Source organism: Bradysia coprophila, unplaced genomic scaffold (genome assembly GCF_014529535.1).
Source record: "Bradysia coprophila strain Holo2 unplaced genomic scaffold, BU_Bcop_v1 contig_70, whole genome shotgun sequence".
In the NCBI taxonomy this organism is placed as follows: domain Eukaryota; kingdom Metazoa; phylum Arthropoda; class Insecta; order Diptera; family Sciaridae; genus Bradysia; species Bradysia coprophila.
This window is the reverse complement of record NW_023503941.1, coordinates 3,240,235-3,258,186: the sequence shown is the minus strand read 5'-3', so window position 1 is coordinate 3,258,186 and position 17,952 is coordinate 3,240,235. Positions and strand designations below refer to the sequence as shown.

The 17,952-nt window shown below is 38.0% G+C and overlaps 1 protein-coding gene across 1 annotated transcript in view; it reads left to right on the top strand.

Moving 5' to 3' along the window:
- The window catches only part of LOC119083721 (protein N-terminal glutamine amidohydrolase), a 63,021-nt gene that overhangs the window by 15,635 nt on the left and 29,434 nt on the right, over positions 1–17,952 (top strand). The window lies entirely within an intron of this gene.

Here is a 17,952-nt window from a genome sequence, read left to right as displayed (position 1 = left end):
TTTTAACGAAGAATTTCGAAAAGGTAATAATTTTGCTAATTTTAATTTTTTTCTTCGAATTTAAAATCAAAATTTTCTTAAGAGGGGAAGTAATGTAGGAGCTCGCCTCCTACTCTATCATGAATCACAAATCACACATGTAAATGTTTGTACGCTCATCTTATCCCTATACTTGTAAATAGAGATTCATTCCATTACCGGCACTCGAGTCAATCAACACGCAATAAATATTCGTCCTGTAAAGTCTTCTGTGTTTCAATTATTTGATAAAGGCACAGCCTTTACATGCTGAAACAATGCTAGAGTTGCAACTATTCACGAGTGTCATGTCAACTACTCATTACGAGCGGCAACTACTCTTTACGAGATACAAGTACTCTTCACGAGAGACATGTACTCTTCACGAGAGACAAGTACTCTTCACGAGAGACAAGTACTCTTCACGAGAGACAAGTACTCTTCACGAGAGACAAGTACTCTTCACGAGAGACAAGTACTCTTAACGAGAGACAAGTACTCTTCACGAGAGACAAGTACTCTTCACGAGAGACAAGTACTCTTCACGAGAGACAAGTACTCTTCACGAGAGACAAGTACTCTTCACGAGAGACAAGTACTCTTCACGAGAGACAAGTACTCTTCACGAGAGACAAGTACTCTTCACGAGAGACAAGTACTCTTCACGAGAGACAAGTACTCTTCACGAGAGACAAGTACTCTTCACGAGAGACAAGTACTCTTCACGAGAGACAAGTACTCTTCACGAGAGACAAGTACTCTTCACGAGAGACAAGTACTCTTCACGAATGACAACTACTCTTTACTAGTGGCAAGTACTCTTCAAGAGGAACAACTACCTTTCACGAGTGTCAGCTACTCTTTACGAGACGAAAGTACTCTTCAAGAGTAACAACTACTCTGCAAGAGTGACAACTACTCTTTACGAGTGTCAGCTACTCTTTACGAGTGTCAGCTACTCTTTACGAGTGTCAGCTACTCTTTACGAGTGTCAGCTACTCTTTACGAGTGTCAGCTACTCTTTACGAGTTTCAGCTACTCTTTACTAGTGTCAGCTACTCTTTACGAGTGTCAGCTACTCTTTACGAGTGTCAGCTACTCTTTACGAGACGCAAGTACTCTTCACGAGTGACAACTATTCTTCACGAGTGTCAGCTACTCTTTACGAGACGCAAGTACTCTTCACAACCGACAACTACTCTTCACGAGTGTCAGCTACTCATCAAGAGTGGTAACTTCACTTCACGATTGTCAACAACACTCTTCACGTCGTGAAGTTCACGAGTGCCAACTTCTGTTTACGATAGACAACTACTCTTCACAAGTGTCAACTACTTTTAACGAGTGTTATGCTCAAAACAAACGAGACATGGAAAACGTGTTTTGGTCCTAGTTTTTATTGACAGATGAAATTTCGTCATGAAAAATAGGACCAAAACACGTTTTCAATGCCTCGTTTGTGTTGAGCATTGACTACTCTTCACGAAACTTCTTACAAGCTCACTTAAAAGTTGTCCACTTTGAATTTCAGAAAATTTTCGTCTGCCATCAGATCCACAACAGTCTTAAATCGCTGTCTCTGGGAGAGATTGAACTGTCTGACATTTTTTCCTCCAAACTCAACCGTTTATTACTTTAAATCAGTGACTTGCACTTGATGTTAGCTCAACTGAAGAGCGGAACATATTCGATTGCTTTAATCTGACTTGGAAACTTTTTTTTTTTCAATTTTGTATTCATCTCCATTGAAAGCATCGAAATGTTTCTTTTATATCTTTATCGGTGAATGGGCGCATTCGGATAATGTACATACCTACTCCCATTCATTCACATTCAGGATAACTGGCAAAGTAGCTAAATTGATTTTTCAATCATTGCTTGGAAATTCCATTTTATTCGAAACTCCCCGTATGCATAAAAAGAAGTTTACGATAGTCTCGGATTATTATACGGCGGGGTCTTCAATGTACGTACTTGTACATATTTGTTTGAAATATTTTCCCGTGTCGGTCGTATTTGTGTACGCAGAAAGGTATGATGTGTACACGATAAGCTTGCAGCTCTTTCCTCAAGTACACAACCAGCCAGAGATAAACAAACCAATTCTGTGTAATAAACGGAGGCTTCTTCTTTTTTTATGCTGTGAACATATCAAAAACGTTGTATGTTGTACTGTACATACAAGCATATACACAGATACGAACCGTATTATAATGCGAAACCTTTTATTCGTTTAAAATTTATTCTGGTTTAATATCGTACTTTCATCAAGCAATCTCTCTACGGCCATATCTTCGCCGAAAACCTCTACTCCTTATTAAAACTGTATCGAAGCGTTCGAGGAGATATAGAATTTGCCGAAACATCAAAAGCATTATTTTATAGCTACGGGGCGGTTAATGATGGCATATATCCCAAGAAGTTATGTTTTAAATTATCTCGGAAAAGGATTTTTATTTTCGTTCCATTTTGTGTGTTCTCTCTCTCTCTCTCTCTGTCTGTCAATGTGTACGTTCATTGCCTTGCGTATAGTCCTAATTTCGCCTCCGTTAACCATTTGGCCGGGTTTAAGAGAATGGTTTTTTTTATATACCGAAAATTAATAGCATTCACTGGAGCATAAGTAATGAAGTTTACCGTCGTCGTCGTCGTCGTCGTCATCAAGTACTTTTTTTTGCTTTCTTTTTTTCTTTATTTTTGCTGTAAACAAACTCACATTTTAGTCGAGCCTGATGTGGGATTGTACAAAGGTTTGTCCTGTTGATATTCCAGTAATTGAATATCCTCTGGAGATTTACCCTTTTTTATAGTGTTGTAAATCAAGGGCTCTTTCAATTACTTGCGAGTTTGTCGGAGCGGACGACTATGGGAAAATGTTCTGTTAATTTCAAAGTCACTCAGTTTGTTAGATTGTTATCGATTTACAAGATTCTGTGCGGATGGAACGGAGAAACATTTTGATTTCCACGTTGTGGAACTTGTTTCTTGTGGATCAAAAGTTTGTTTAACAAAAATTTCATTGTCACTGTCAACTGTCATTCGAACTGTCAACTGTCGTTCGAAATGGCACATTGGAACTAGATCACGAATAAGATCTCTCAGAATTTCTGGAATGTAAATTGATTATTTCTCACGCCCTGGCTAGGGTAGTCCCAAAGTTCACACATTTGAGGCATAGTCTGCGCGAATATAGGAAGTATGAGGAGTGGATGTGGTACTTTAGCGTTTTACAGAGTTCACAATGCGGATATAACATCACAAGGAGAAGGACAAGACAAGGATCCAATTATTAGAGTTGCACACATGGGTCTCGTGTCGAAATTGGTTGAATCACTAATGACAAGCGAAATTGTTAGCTAATTCTTCAGTAAAGTGCTGTCTCGGACTCAATGCAAGGTCTTTTACTTCAAAAGTTGTATTGCGGTTCTTCCGCCAATTTCTGCATTGCACGAAATTTGCAGCGCTGCACTTACAATCTCCACAGTTGACTGACAAAATTAGAAGCCAGTGGCAGATCCCGAAATGACTTGAGAGGTTAAAATTTAAAAAATTTGTGGCCTGGGCGGTTTTTGATCAATTGCATTTTAAGGTACAAAAACCAAGTTAGCGTAACCTTTTGACCACTCATACGTGAACGCGCGACTGATGTTACCTTTGGCAAAGTAGTTTCGAAATGTCTACACAACTTCACTCTAAAAGTTGATCATATGAGGCGCCCCAAATGTACCCGACTATTTGTCACGGTAGATTTCGTACATTCTTATTTAAATAGCATTTTCGCTTTTAATTTACCTGACTGTTTACTTTTTATTGCACACGGCTTATAACCTATCTCACAAACGTTAATGACAAGATAAAAAGATCTGAGAGATGGGAGCCACACACACATTTTTCCCATATAGTTTCTACTCGAATTTCTTATTATCTTTTCGTTTCTTTATACAGCCGAAACGTTGGCTCGTCTTACATTACATGGTAACTCATATATAAAATGGGTGGAAAAAAAAGGGAAGGCATTTTTATGACATTTTTCACATAATATCGCACTTACAATGGGCATCAGTACCCGCAGTCATCATATTTCTGCTTTTACGGCCTTAGATTACATCATTTTTGGTGTCTTTAATATTGGATTGTTGGATTTATGCGACTCACATCCATGTATGGCCAAATAGATATTGTAGAATTTAGGTTAAGTGAGACATTAGAATTTTTTTTTGCACAATAGCAATGTTACACACAAACACCCTCTGCGCCCTCTGTAACAGTAAAATATTTTTATAAATTACGAATTCTTCATTCGCAAAACTTGAATCGAAACATTTTTCGAGACCAACGTCATAATGTTCTACAATAAACATGTCCTACCCAGTGAAAATCATCTGGCTACGCAACCCCGTAATATCACAATAATCTCTTCAGTTAGCTGTGACATTTGATAGTTCTGTGAATCTGTTGCTTCATTTGTTTAAAACTTTTTTGGCGATCGAGACAATAGTAGATTACGTCCTTGTTTGAGACGTTTTTAGCCCCGTACGAAGTACTGGTGGCTTATAAGATTAATATGCCGTTTGTAACACGTCGAATTGGAAGCAGACAGTAAGGGCAAAGCATTTGGTTATGTTCATAGATGACGAATCCGCAATAAAAAAAAATGTCCGTCCGTCCGTCCGTGACCCCTCTAGCTTGAGCAAATCACAACCTTTTTTCAAAATTCTTTTTTTTCCCCGATTGGTATCGACAAAAGTAAGGTCAAGTTCGAAAATGGGCATGGTAGGGTCGGCCCCTCCAGAGCTAGGGCCCTATAGGTGTTTTTCAGTCTTTCGACGATATCTACCGAAATACGCACGCAATAGCTGCTTGTGATATATCAAATGAAAGGTATTGACGAGTAGAACAAAGTTGCTGAACATTGTTTTTGGGTAAGATGCAACGTGGGCTTGTTGGGAGGGCTCAAAGGTCGTTACTCGGCCCTAAGTGTTTTTTGCACATAAATCGAGTAAATCTCAACCGATTTTGCTAGTTTTTGTTTCATTTGAGAGATAATTGAATACCCAATAGAAAGTTGGCAAAAAATTTTGGGTCTCTAAAATAATGTCGTAAATTGTTGGTTTTATTTGAAAGGTACTTCGTACGGGCTTTCGTAATTGCGCTATGCGCAATTTAAAAAATGAACAGTTTCAGTAAATTTGACAATGCCCAACTTGACTTGCATTTTGGTAACAGACGCATTCGAGGGTTGTAGACGTATTAGGGTTCCGGGCTTATTAGGGCTACGGACGTATTATGGTTGCGGACGAAATAGGATTACGGGTTGTACGGGGCTAAGTCGCAGCAAACGCTCCGACTGTTCTGATGCCTTGTTTTTTTGACAAGTGGGAGGGTTACATCAGCCCGAGTCAAAGCTCCAAAGGCAAAAGTTTCGATCACACCAGGCAAAAAGACCGAAACAATTGTGTTAGTAATTTCCACGCACTAAGCCTCCGGAAGTGAGGTCTAACACAAATGTTTCACATTTACGTTATGATTCGCTAGAGTTGCACGTGTGTAAAATATAGTGTTCGTAGATCTTAGAGCATTGTAGCAGTACCAATGTCGCCATGGCCTGATAAGAAATGGTACCTTTGAACTGCTGGTTATTCAATCTTATGCCTAGTGTGTCATTTGTTTCGCTGAGTATACAAATTGAAGTTTCATCAGAAAATATCCGTCGGCTACGACATCCAGTATCCAGTATTTCTGTTGCTTCAAATCTTTCATCAAACTCATAGGCCCCGGTCCTTCATACGAGTCTCAACATCGTGTATGTGAAGTGTATTATGGATGAGAGAAATTTGGATGTTGAGTTTGTTTTTGGTGTAATCGCCTGCCACATCTGCATAGAAATTAGATTCACAGCACACACTGCATAACTGACGACATAATACATATATAGTCTTTGCGGCCAGGACCATGTTTCATACAATGTTGGACGCTGCTCAACTTAGATAATTTCTAATTAATGGTCCTTGCCGACACAACGACAAGTGCCACAAAATATTTTACTTAATTACACGAACAAGGATGTTTGTGGTTTGGGAAGTTCATTGCAATGGACAAATTTAAATAAACAAAAAACTCTCAGCGGTCAGTTGTGCTATTTTCTGTTTATTTTTCGGTTCAGTTTCGTTTTTGCATAAAAACTATTTTGCATGACTGTAGAAATGAAGTAGTAAAATGATGTCCCTGGAGACAGCACGGAGTTTCTACATCAACATGAGTGAACATCTTGTTACATTAAGAAGCCATAACTCGAATCTTCCTGTCTCTTCAGTGGGTTGATTAAGTTACAGCTTTATAGTTATGGCTGTTCGTAAAAGGAACAATCTCCAGTGGTTCGATGTGGTTTTCAGTCATTTTTGCACGAGGAAGAATCCGTAATTTTATGATACAGATGCTACTCGCACGTTCTGCGTGTGTAAAGTACATTGTGCAAGTATTCATCTTATAACACTTGGAAGAAGAGACTATTCGCACAATGTGCAAATAACCAACGTTTTATAGGGTGACTATACGCACACTGTATGATTGGTTATTCGCACGTTCCGTAGAAACATGATGAATATTGCAGTCAAGTGTCTTGAACGATGAATTAACTGTGTTGTCGAGCAATGCGCCTATTATATGGCATTTCGTCAGTAGTATTGAACAAAGCCAGTGAAATGATCACAGATGGCGCTGTGCTGACCTTATGAATGTTAAGTTGGTACACATGCGGCGAGATAGAAGCATGTGAATGACAGCTGACACCTATGTGAGAGAATTCGAAGAATTCGTATGAAATTCGCTCGCATTCTCTCCCATAGGTGGCAACTGTCATTGACATTTTCCTTCTTTCTCATCGCATGTGTACCAACTTAACATTTCTTTGCCTTACATGTAGAATGAATGTGTCGAATGACGTTTAACAGCCACGCATCAAATACGTCAAGTGTTATATGATTTTACTATTAAACGTCATTCGACATATTCATTCTACATGTAAGGTCAGCGCAGCGCCACCTGTTATCATTTCTGTGAACAAAGGACATTTGTTATACCTTTTGGAAGATGGATACACTCAAACTGATCAAACCAAACATCTTCCTTGTACTGTTTGTAAAAGGGTTAATCCAGCTGGATCGAACCAAACATCTTTAAAATTCTCTGTTGCGATCTACGGGCCATTTATTTCATTGTCTCTCCATTCATTCTCTGAACGAATACTGTGCTAAGAATAATATGTAAAGTGCTCCTTCCACTAAAGTGTGCGAATAGCCAAGAAGAGAATGTGAGCCAAACTAGTATGAAGTATTACTGGTACGCCAGCACATGAGAGAAACCAGCACATGAAAAGTGAACGCATCCTAAGCTCTCTCTTGAGAGAGAGTTTAATTTCTGAAATAAAAAACCGCACATCTCTGGGATCGAACACGGGCCCTCTCGCACATCAGCTCATGAAAATTCATGTGAGCTAAATCGTTATTACATGAAGTACGTCGATCCGAGACTTCCTTCTCATCCAAAACCAATAAAAGTAATTGGTACAATCAATGAGCCCAGATAAATACTATTCGACAATTACCGTACTTCATGTAAGAACGATTTAGCTCACATGAATTGTCATGCGCTGATGTGTGAGAGGGCCCGTGTTCGATCCCAGAGATGTGCGGTTTTTTATTTCAGAAATTAAACTCTCTCTCAAGAGAGAGCTTAGGATGCGTTCACTTTTCATGTGCTGGTTTCTCTCATGTGCTGCTGGCGTACCAGTAATTATAAAGTGACTATTCGCTAAATGTTGTAGGCGACGATTCTCGTAACTCTGAATATTCGTAACTGCACAGTCGCTTGTATAAAATCTAAAATCCCATAAAAACTGTCAAATTATGAATTCTTAAGGTTACGAAGTTTTCGAGAATCGGCGCCCATGCAAGAGAGTGTAGATTTTGATGTAGAAACCTTGTGCTGTGTAACTTTGTGGTAACTACAGTGGCAAATAATTTGCGAGGCGACGCCGAGGATGATAACACATGGTATGTGTAAAATTCCAGTTTACGTACAAGTCACTTTAACGCACTAGAGTGTATATGATTATGAATCAGCTGATTGAATTCGATTCGATGGTTGTTGGTCGCTATTCCGCCGTGTCGAAGACGACATAGGTTCAAAAATTGTTGTACAAGTCCGGAACCACCCGTAAATAATTCTTAAAAATGTTAATGTAAATCTGTTACTTCACAACATTTCTCGAAATTAAATTGTTCCCTCCATATACACACACACCGTTTTCACATTTATCATTTCCATTTATTATTGCTACATAATAGTCTCATTAAAAATAAGCTTTTGCCATGAAATACGGCACTAAATTGACCTAAATAAAGCCTCGGTTAAAATATCTTAAAGAATTTCTCCCGCCCCTTATTTCAATTCACGTCACTTCAATTACCATTTGTTGGACATTGCCCATAGAAAAGTGTAATCATAAAAACAAAAAACAGAAAAAAGACGTAAATTTATGGAAATTGAGTAATAAATCTCACTATTAAATTGTACCTGTACACATTGTGTTCCGTGCATTCAAATCATTTACTGAAAACTTTTTAGCCCCGTACGAAGTACAAAGGGGCTTATAGGATTACGATGCCGTGTGTAATTGATGGAATTCGAAGCAGACGGTAAGGGCAAAGTGTTTGCCTATGTTCATAGATGACGAATCCGCAATAAAAATTTTGTCTGTCCGTCTGTCCGTCACGTCGATATCTTGAGTAAATCGAATCCGATTTCAAATTTTTTTTTTCCCTGAAAGATAGTCGAAATAGTGAGGCTAAGTTCGAAGATGGGCATATTCGGGTCGGCCCTTCGTGATTTAGGGCCACCTAAGTGATTTAAGGTCTTTTGGTGATATTTATGGCAAAATAAACGATGGAAATGTAAATGACCCGGCAAATGATAGGTATTGTCAATACCAATCCAGGAAAAAAAAGGTTTTTAAAATCGGGTGAGTGGACCGTGAGTTAGGGCCTTAGAAGTGAAATGCTACTAGGGCCCTATCTGTATTTTACATATAACTCGAGTAAATTTCATCCGTTTTTCGTAATTTTTGTTTCATTTGGAAGGTAATCAAAGGCCGAATAGAATGTTGTTGAAAAAAAAATTAAATTTGGGTCCTTGGCCTAAGGCCGCTACTAGGGCCCTATGTGTATTTATACTCAATAAATTAAAATTTTAGGGCTATTTGAAATTTTTGTTTTATTTGAAAGGAACGTCGTACGGGGCTTCGTAATTGCGCTATGCGCAATTTGTAAGATGCACATATTCCATAATAATTTTACTTTAACTACATTAACCGGCGCAATAGGCTTACGGTCAAAGTAGGGTGACAGACGCAATAGATATACGGGTTTGTACGGGGCTCAGTCGCAGCAAACGCTCCGACTGTTCTAATGGCTCGTTTTTTTGCTTTTCTTTCTTTTTTTTTACTCTTCATGCTACTACAGACGTAATACACACGTACTCGACATACTATCGTATTACATACCAATGTGCGATAAAAATCGTAAGCTCAGCATTAAGTGGTATAACTTTGGGAAATGGTTGTTTATTGCTGAGGATTCCGATTCAAGCTTTTTTCACTTTTCAATTAAAACGAATTTATAGGGCCCATCACAGGCCCTTTCATTTCGCTCAATGTATTGAATCTATATGTGTAAGTTGTAAGATCAAAGAAGATAGTTGGGGTAGTTATTGCAAAAATGTCGGTTTTGCTGTCATTTCCATACAGAATTTTAGTACTGCTTTGCACACATGTCTAAGCTGCAACTGCTGCTTCCGTTTCTATTATTTCTTCAATTTCGTATGCTACCTCAAATGGTAAGTGAGATTAATCAGAGAAACCAAGAACCACGCAGAATATCTTAGAGAAAGTGGAATTATTTACGTGCGTAAAACAGTACAGCTTCCCGTTTAGTTGTGTAGAATGACATGCAGTCCAACATTTTGTTTGGTAAAAACAGAATGGTGTATGCGCAGTAAATTGCCTAAAGTTGCCAAAATCCTTCAAACGGGTAGAAATGGTCTTTTGTTTATCAAGGGGAGAAAATAAGAGTTCTGTCAAGAGTGAACCACATTTGTGAATGAAGTTAGAAACAACGTTTTTCATAAATGACGTGGGACAAAGTCGCGATATTTCAACACTAGTTAGGTAATAGTTGTTATCATAACGAGGGATAAAATATGAAAAGTATAGTTTCCGTGTGAATTTTCTTGATCCGAGGCGACGCCAAGGTCAATAAACACACGAAAACAAGACTTTTCATTTTTAGCCCGAGTTATGTAATGGATCATGTTTACGGTTGATGTAAACACTCTAAGGCTATCTGTAACAGATTTCACATACTGATAGCGTCGTAAGTAGTGCTTGAAACATGAAAAGTACGGTTTTTGACGCATGTAAATTGCCTTAAAGTAAAAAGCATGGAAAATCCATCACACAACTCGGGATAAAAATGAAAAATCTCGTTTTTGTGTTTATTGATCTCTGCGTCGCCTCGGATCGAGAGTGAAACAAAAATGAAAAATCTTGTCCAAGCGTTCGACCATTTATTCATTATTTTGCCATTATTCGCTTACATTTCTCGCTATTCGCACTTTATTTACCTTTATTCGACCCAACCCTGTCCCACCGATCGCTAGTGATGTTCTTCCTCGTCTCGGATCAACAAAATAGACACGCAAAAGTGACTTTCAAAGTGACAGTTGCAAAGAGAAAAATCTTGTTCGCTCCATGGGAGAAACATGAGTTGAGAGTGAACTCATCAGAGTGAACGGCAACAAAACGCCACCTTCTCACTGAATTTGAGTGGAGAAAATAAGGTTGTCAACGAGTCGCACTTCGAAAAATGTCATGCTTGGTTAAGCTTAAAATAAATTCAAAGTTTTGGTTGAAAAAGTCGTAAGTCCTATTTCATTCAAGTGTCCTGATTCTGGTTGTGTGTTGTGCGAACGTCATACCAGTGTAAACTCAGCAGGACTTCATTTTGAGGAAATAGTTTAATGAACTTTCTCGAAAATTAAGAAAATTTTACAAAAAATGTGAGTTAATTCTGTGCCAGGCGAATTCATAGTGTCATTGTATCGTAGCTCCTTTTGTTAACTTAATGAAGTGCTAGATTTACATTGTGTTAGATTGGGTACATATTGAAGGTAACTGGTCTTTCTCGCTTTGTCACACCACATGTCAACAAACAGAAAGAGAAATATTGCCAAATTCACCCGAGGTGGTCATTTCAGTTGTATTGACTGACCTTTACAAAAGATTAAATACCTTGACCATTGAAGCAGAATTTTGAATTCATGCCGCGCTATAAAATAACTAAAAACATTGGTAAAGACTAACATACAATTGATCAAAAAGCTACGTTAAACTGCCCTACTACTCATGTCTATATGCCTGCGCTTATGTTGTCAATTAAGCAAGGTCCACACAATTTCTATTAGCAGTGTTAAAGTATCGTTTACTCTCTACAGCCGGCTAAATTGATAAACGTTACACATATGCTGTTAGAGAGAAATGTTTTCTAAATCGTTCTACGTATAATGGGTATACATACACCACCACCTACCGTCGCCATTCACATCAATCTTCCATTCATTACATCTCGAATTTCATAATAATTCCCATCAATTTTGCTTTCATTTTTATATTACTTTTGTTTCGCACGCTAGAAAACAACATTAAATAAATCAATTTCATTATTTCCATACAACGCCGCCACCCCCATACGAACAACCAACAACAACAAAAAATTAGAAGGAAAGCGATGTGGAAAAGAAAAGCGAAAAACGTTATGAGTGGGCCGCATTTTGGGTGTCCTCTTTCATTAGTTTTAGCTCGGCGAAATAACTAATAATAATAAAAAAAAAACATCCGAAACGGACGCATAACTAAAACCGTATTCTAAGCCATTAAACTCTATGTTGAGTTTTGAAACTGATCGTCTCATATAATAAAGCCCGGTCTGAATGTCTACACATTACAATAATCTATGGGCGACTGGGAACACGTATGTGTATAATGGAAAGGATAGAAAGGTACACAAAAGTGTTGCGCTTCCCTTCTCACACAAAAAATAAATATCAAAAGACTATCAATGAAATATGGCCATCCATGTCTTGTAAGTGGGGACGACCTGTTGCTTACCATAAAATTGTGTATAATGTGTGTAAGTACGACAACACCACCGGCAGGCATGAGCGCCGCCGAAAATAAGCCGCCGATCAAGCCGCCGCCGGCTATTTTTGAGCAAGCCGCGCCGCAGCCGAGCCGGTGCCAAAAACACGGCTCAAGCCGGCTTGAAACGGCTGGAAAATGAAATAAAGATTTCGAAAGGTGAATGGGTGAAATAATTTTGAAAACCGAGATTCCTGTTGATCCTAAGCAGCTCAAGTACATTTTGATTTTTTTTTTCAAAATTAAGAAAATTTTGAAAATTTTCATGAATTTTCATGAGTTTTCCAGAATGGTATATTACGTCCTCGCTTCTAAGTTTGTTGTTTTGGCAAGTATGACCTTTGCGGAACGAGCCGAAGGCGCACAATCAGTTAATTCACAAATTTGAGAAAACTTTATCGATCTTTGCGAATTTTCTCGATTTTTTTTTTCTTTTCAATTTTTACTTGATTTTCGTGAGCTTTCGATTTCTTCTCGAAAACCATTTTCTTAATGAGTTAAATGAGTGTACTGGAGCATGATTTTCCATTTAGTTCAAGTTTTGAGGCAATAAAACTTGACGTGTTAGTGAACCTTAGACTTAGAGACTTGCTTGTAACAAGACCAGTTCCACTTGCACTTTGAACAACCTAATCTACCTACATTTTCGCTTTCCGTACAATTTCATTTTCATGCTTACTAGTTCATTTTCCATGAATTTATCTAAACGTTTTTATTTAAAAAAAAAGTTAAAAGGAACCTCCAGCCGAGCCGTTTTAAGCCGGCTCAAGCCGACTTTTTCGCCGCCGCCGAGAAATTTTTTTCGGCTAGCCGCCGCCGAGGTTTCTCCGTCGGCGCTCATGCCTGACCACCGGTAGCTTTTTGTACATTTTGATTAGATCGTATTACAGACACATACAAACTGTGTGTGGGGTGAATATTCGTTTAATATAATGGGTGGTTCATCAAAATATGCGAACATACTCTATACGATAGTGTACGGTTGGATGACAGGATATTGGGTAACTAATGTGGAATTTTAACTATTCAAAACTACCTTTTTTTGGCTGAAATTATGGAAAATTATGTGTTGTAGCTTTGCGAAACAAAAACATTCCATTTGTACGAAATATGTTTTGCAGCTAAACTATTCAGCGACAAGAATATTGTTGGGTTGAGGGACGGAAGGACGATAAAAAACGTGTGGATGTTTGACTACATTCGCTTCTTGTTGGGGACCCTTCTTGGAAAATAAAATTATTTCATCCGTGCGGCGTGAATAACCTTATTTCCGTCACTTAAATGCAGTGAGGAGATGACGCTCTCTTTTTGATGACAGTTTAGATGAGAAAATTGTTATTTTCTCACCTCTTGTTTCTCTCATGGGGTGAAGAAGAGTTCTGTCTCTTTGCAACTGTCACTTTGTTTTGGTTTTAAAAAATGGTGAAGCAAATTGATGTGTTTGTTTCGTGGATAAAAACGGCTATTCAAGCCACGCACGGATGAAAAATTATGCGTTCACTTCAGGGAGAAAAAAAGGAAATTCTAAGTCGAGCGAATTGCGGCTCTCGCTTCGCTCTGGCCAGAAATTTTTGCTCTTGATGGAATATCCTATTTTCTCCACTTGGTAAACCAATAACCATTGCGCCTTTGTCAAACGTCTCGATTGGGAGAAATAGAAAACTGTGAAGTCATCGCTCTAAGAATTGATTGTGTTCTAGCTATATCGGCGATAGAACAACAGCACAATTACTTTCGACGGTTTTACACATTTTTTCATCTCAGAATATATATTTCTACTCGGAATTTCATAACTATTGCGATAAAAAATGGTTGTGCCTAACTTTACTCTTTACGACATTTTTGGAAGAATCTTGAAGTCACGTACAGATGTCATCACACTCAAGAAAGCCTCGTCGTCTCTATGTTGTTTGCGTAGGTAATACTAATTATCATAACAAGGGATAAAATATGAAAAATATAGTTTCCGTGTGAATTTTCTTGATCCGAGGCGACGCCGAAGTCAATAAACACACGAAAACAAGACTTTTCATTTATATCCCGAGTTATGTAATGGATCATGTTTACGGCTGATGTAAACACTCTAAGGCTATCTGTAACAGATTTCACATACTGAGAGCGTTGTAAGTAGTGCTTGAAACATGAAAAGTAAGGGTTTCGACGCATGCAGCATGTAAATAGACTTTAAGCTCAAAAGTATGTAAAATCCATCACACAACTCTCGTTTTTGTGTTTATTGACCTCGGCGTCGCCTCGGATCGAGAGCGAAACAACAATGAAAAATCTTGTCCCATCGTTCGTTCATTATTCATTCATTATTCATTCATTATTCATTCATTCATTATTCATTCATTCATTATTCATTATTATTCATTCATTATTCATTCATTCATTATTCATTCATTCATTATTCATTCATTCATTATTCATTCATTCATTATTCATTCATTCATTATTCATTCATTCATTATTCATTCATTATTCATTCATTCATTATTCATTCATTCATTATTCATTCATTCATTATTCATTCATTCATTATTCATTCATTCATTATTCATTCATTCATTATTCATTCATTCATTATTCATTCATTCATTATTCATTCATTCATTATTCATTCATTCATTATTCATTCATTCATTATTCATTCATTCATTATTCATTCATTCATTATTCATTCATTCATTATTCATTCATTCATTATTCATTCATTCATTATTCATTCATTATTCATTCATTCATTATTCATTCATTCATTATTCATTCATTCATTATTCATTCATTATTCATTCATTCATTATTCATTCATCATTCATTATTTTGCCATTATTCGCTTGCATTTCTCGCTATTCGCACTTTATTTACCTTTATTCGCCCGAACCCTATCCCACCAATCGCTAGTGTTGTTCTTCCTCGTCTCGGATCAACAAAATAGACACGCAAACTCTACTTTTTATCCCTTGTTACATAAAAGACTATTGGAGTTACTTTTAGAGATAGAACTGTCAAGTCAATGTTAAATTTTTCCTTTGTTTATTTGACAGCTGTCACTCAAACGAGAGCGGAAAAGGGAGACAAAACTGAGTGCTTCTTTTGTAAACGGAGAGACAGGGTTAAGGCCAGCATGGGACTGATTCCGTTTAATAAAAGCACTCAGTCTGCCTTTTGCTCTTTCGATTGCGTGACAGTTGTCAAGTAAACAGAGGAGAAGTCGAACATGATTCAATCTTCAATACGTTTAGTTGACAGTTCTATCTCTAAAGGTCATTTTGATTCATTGAGTTTTGTTCAAATATAATTGTGATTCCAGTTACTGTCGGTCGAGGGATTATAGTTCGGAAGATGTGGAAGTTTTGATGGATTGCATAACTCTCTCAAACGTCCGTCGAGTCGAAACAATCTCTATGAAAGTCTTAATCCATAACTTCGCCTTATTTCGCTTTAATCGCAGGAGCGATCTATGATGGGATGAATAACAAAACTGACAGTAATTGAAACCCTTGTAATCGGTTTGCAAATTGGCTCGTTTGTTTAAACAATCTTTAACTACTTCATAACAAATCGCTGGAAAACCCTTCATTCACCGTTGTCCCATTGTCCCAAAGCCAGGGTTACTCCACATCCTCTTCCTCCTCCATGTACGTTGCTAACATGAAATAATTCGAAAATTGAGTGTTCACTTTGCAACTAATTACAATTACATAGTGCTGGGTCGAGACCGACTAATTAATGGTACCCGAGTGTAAACAAACTAAAACCGTGTGTGTGTGTATGCCAGACTATTCACCGACCCAAACAGTGTACGGTTCATTGAGCATTCAACATTGTTCACTTGTGATTGTGGCTAGACAATTGTTGTAATCGGAATTCGTTTGACTGGTAAAATCAATGTCAAACCGTTGCCAAGTGTACGTAGACTCACAGGTATTCGTTGTGAGACATGGTAGCCGATCGAAAAGAAGCAGGAGACGTCATCTGAATGTCAGCCGTTATTTCATCGGTAGCGACTAAAGTCTACATCGCCACGGTCCGTAAATGCTTCATTACTGCCCTTGTTCCCAGTTGATTTTTCACACCGTAAGGTATACGTACTCCTTGCATATGGTCGTGCAGAGAATTGCAAACAGATGGCGTTGACAACTCTCTGCCGTTGTGAGAAGAGGAACAGTCGGCATGCCGTTAATTTTCCCTAACATTTGCGTCATCAACCCATAGATTTGTTACGACAACGAAGAGATATTCACTTTTTTACGACTAAAACCTGAAACTTCCCTATTGCAGTAACGGCTCATCGTTAAGCCTCAGCCGCGGCGGAGACATCAGCTAACATGTCTGTTCGTTTATTTATTCATTTTATTATTACAGCGTTCATATGCTACACCAATAATACATGGAACGATAACGGCTAATAAAAAATACATTTCGCCGGGTTAAACATCTTTTTTGTTTTTGCATTATTGATGAAGTTTTCACGCTTTGAGAACGGTACATATACTATAGCACATGCAGTGCACAAAACACTCTTTTGGCGAAGAAGCTTTAGCTACTGTTATATACATACATGCGGGGTAGGGTGGTTACATTGGATATTATCGGTGTGGATAAGAAATGTATGGGATTTCAGCTCAGGTGGTTGATATGTCCAATAATATGTCCCGGGTCGCATTTATATATTCAATCGAATCGAAAAGGAAGCAAGTCACGCAGTTAGGTGATGATTTTATGAATTTGCGAGAAAATGCGTGGAGTTGGTTGTTCTAGAGTTTCATTCTCGAACAATCAAGGCAAATGCTGACATGAAAGTGAAATACAAACCCTGAAGGATGCTGAAGGAAAGGCAGGGAAGAAATGGTTATTTGTCTACCGAGGCAAGAAAGTGAGAAATTCCAACAAGAGCGTAGCGAGGTGTGGCTAGCCATTTGCTCCACGAAAACAAAAACAAAGGTGACAGTTTTTGACCAAACAAAAGGAGAGAAAATAGACATTTTCTCATCCGAACTGTCATCGGACGAAGCGTCATTTTCTCATGGCCTTTTGAGTGGAGAAAATGAGGCTAATCACACCGCACATATGACGATGACATTTTACATTTCCATTATTATTGTCGAACGGTGAAAAAAAAACCTCGATGCTAAAAATACGCCTTTTCCACCCACTTTTCCGGTAATACATTCTGACGTCGTTCGGCATCGTTGCGTTGGGATGTATTAAGACATTATGTGTGTACTCAATATGAGTATGTGCGGTAGTTTGTTTTATGTGAATTGTACAATAAATTTTTAAAGAATCCATGTAATACGAGTTATGGGAGCCGGGGAAATGTTGTCTTCCTTCCTCAGTCAGTGCTATCGTGTAGCACACACCACGCACCACATATAGCTATACGATGTGAAAATAGGCTATACATAATGTAATGTACGCACATCATATTAGCACTTATGTAATGTGGCAGTTTGATGTCAATGTGAAACATCTTTTATGAATTTTGAATTTTCCTTTTCACGCATTTTATCGGAGAGAAATCGTGTATCAAACATCTCATGCGATACCCATATCGAGTCGGCTAATAAAATAGAAGTCCCGCGAATATATTGTCTATGCCGTTCCAAGACACTGTACAATGAAATACAGAAAAAACTGGCACCATCCGTCTGGTATATTCATCGAAGTGTCCTTAGTAT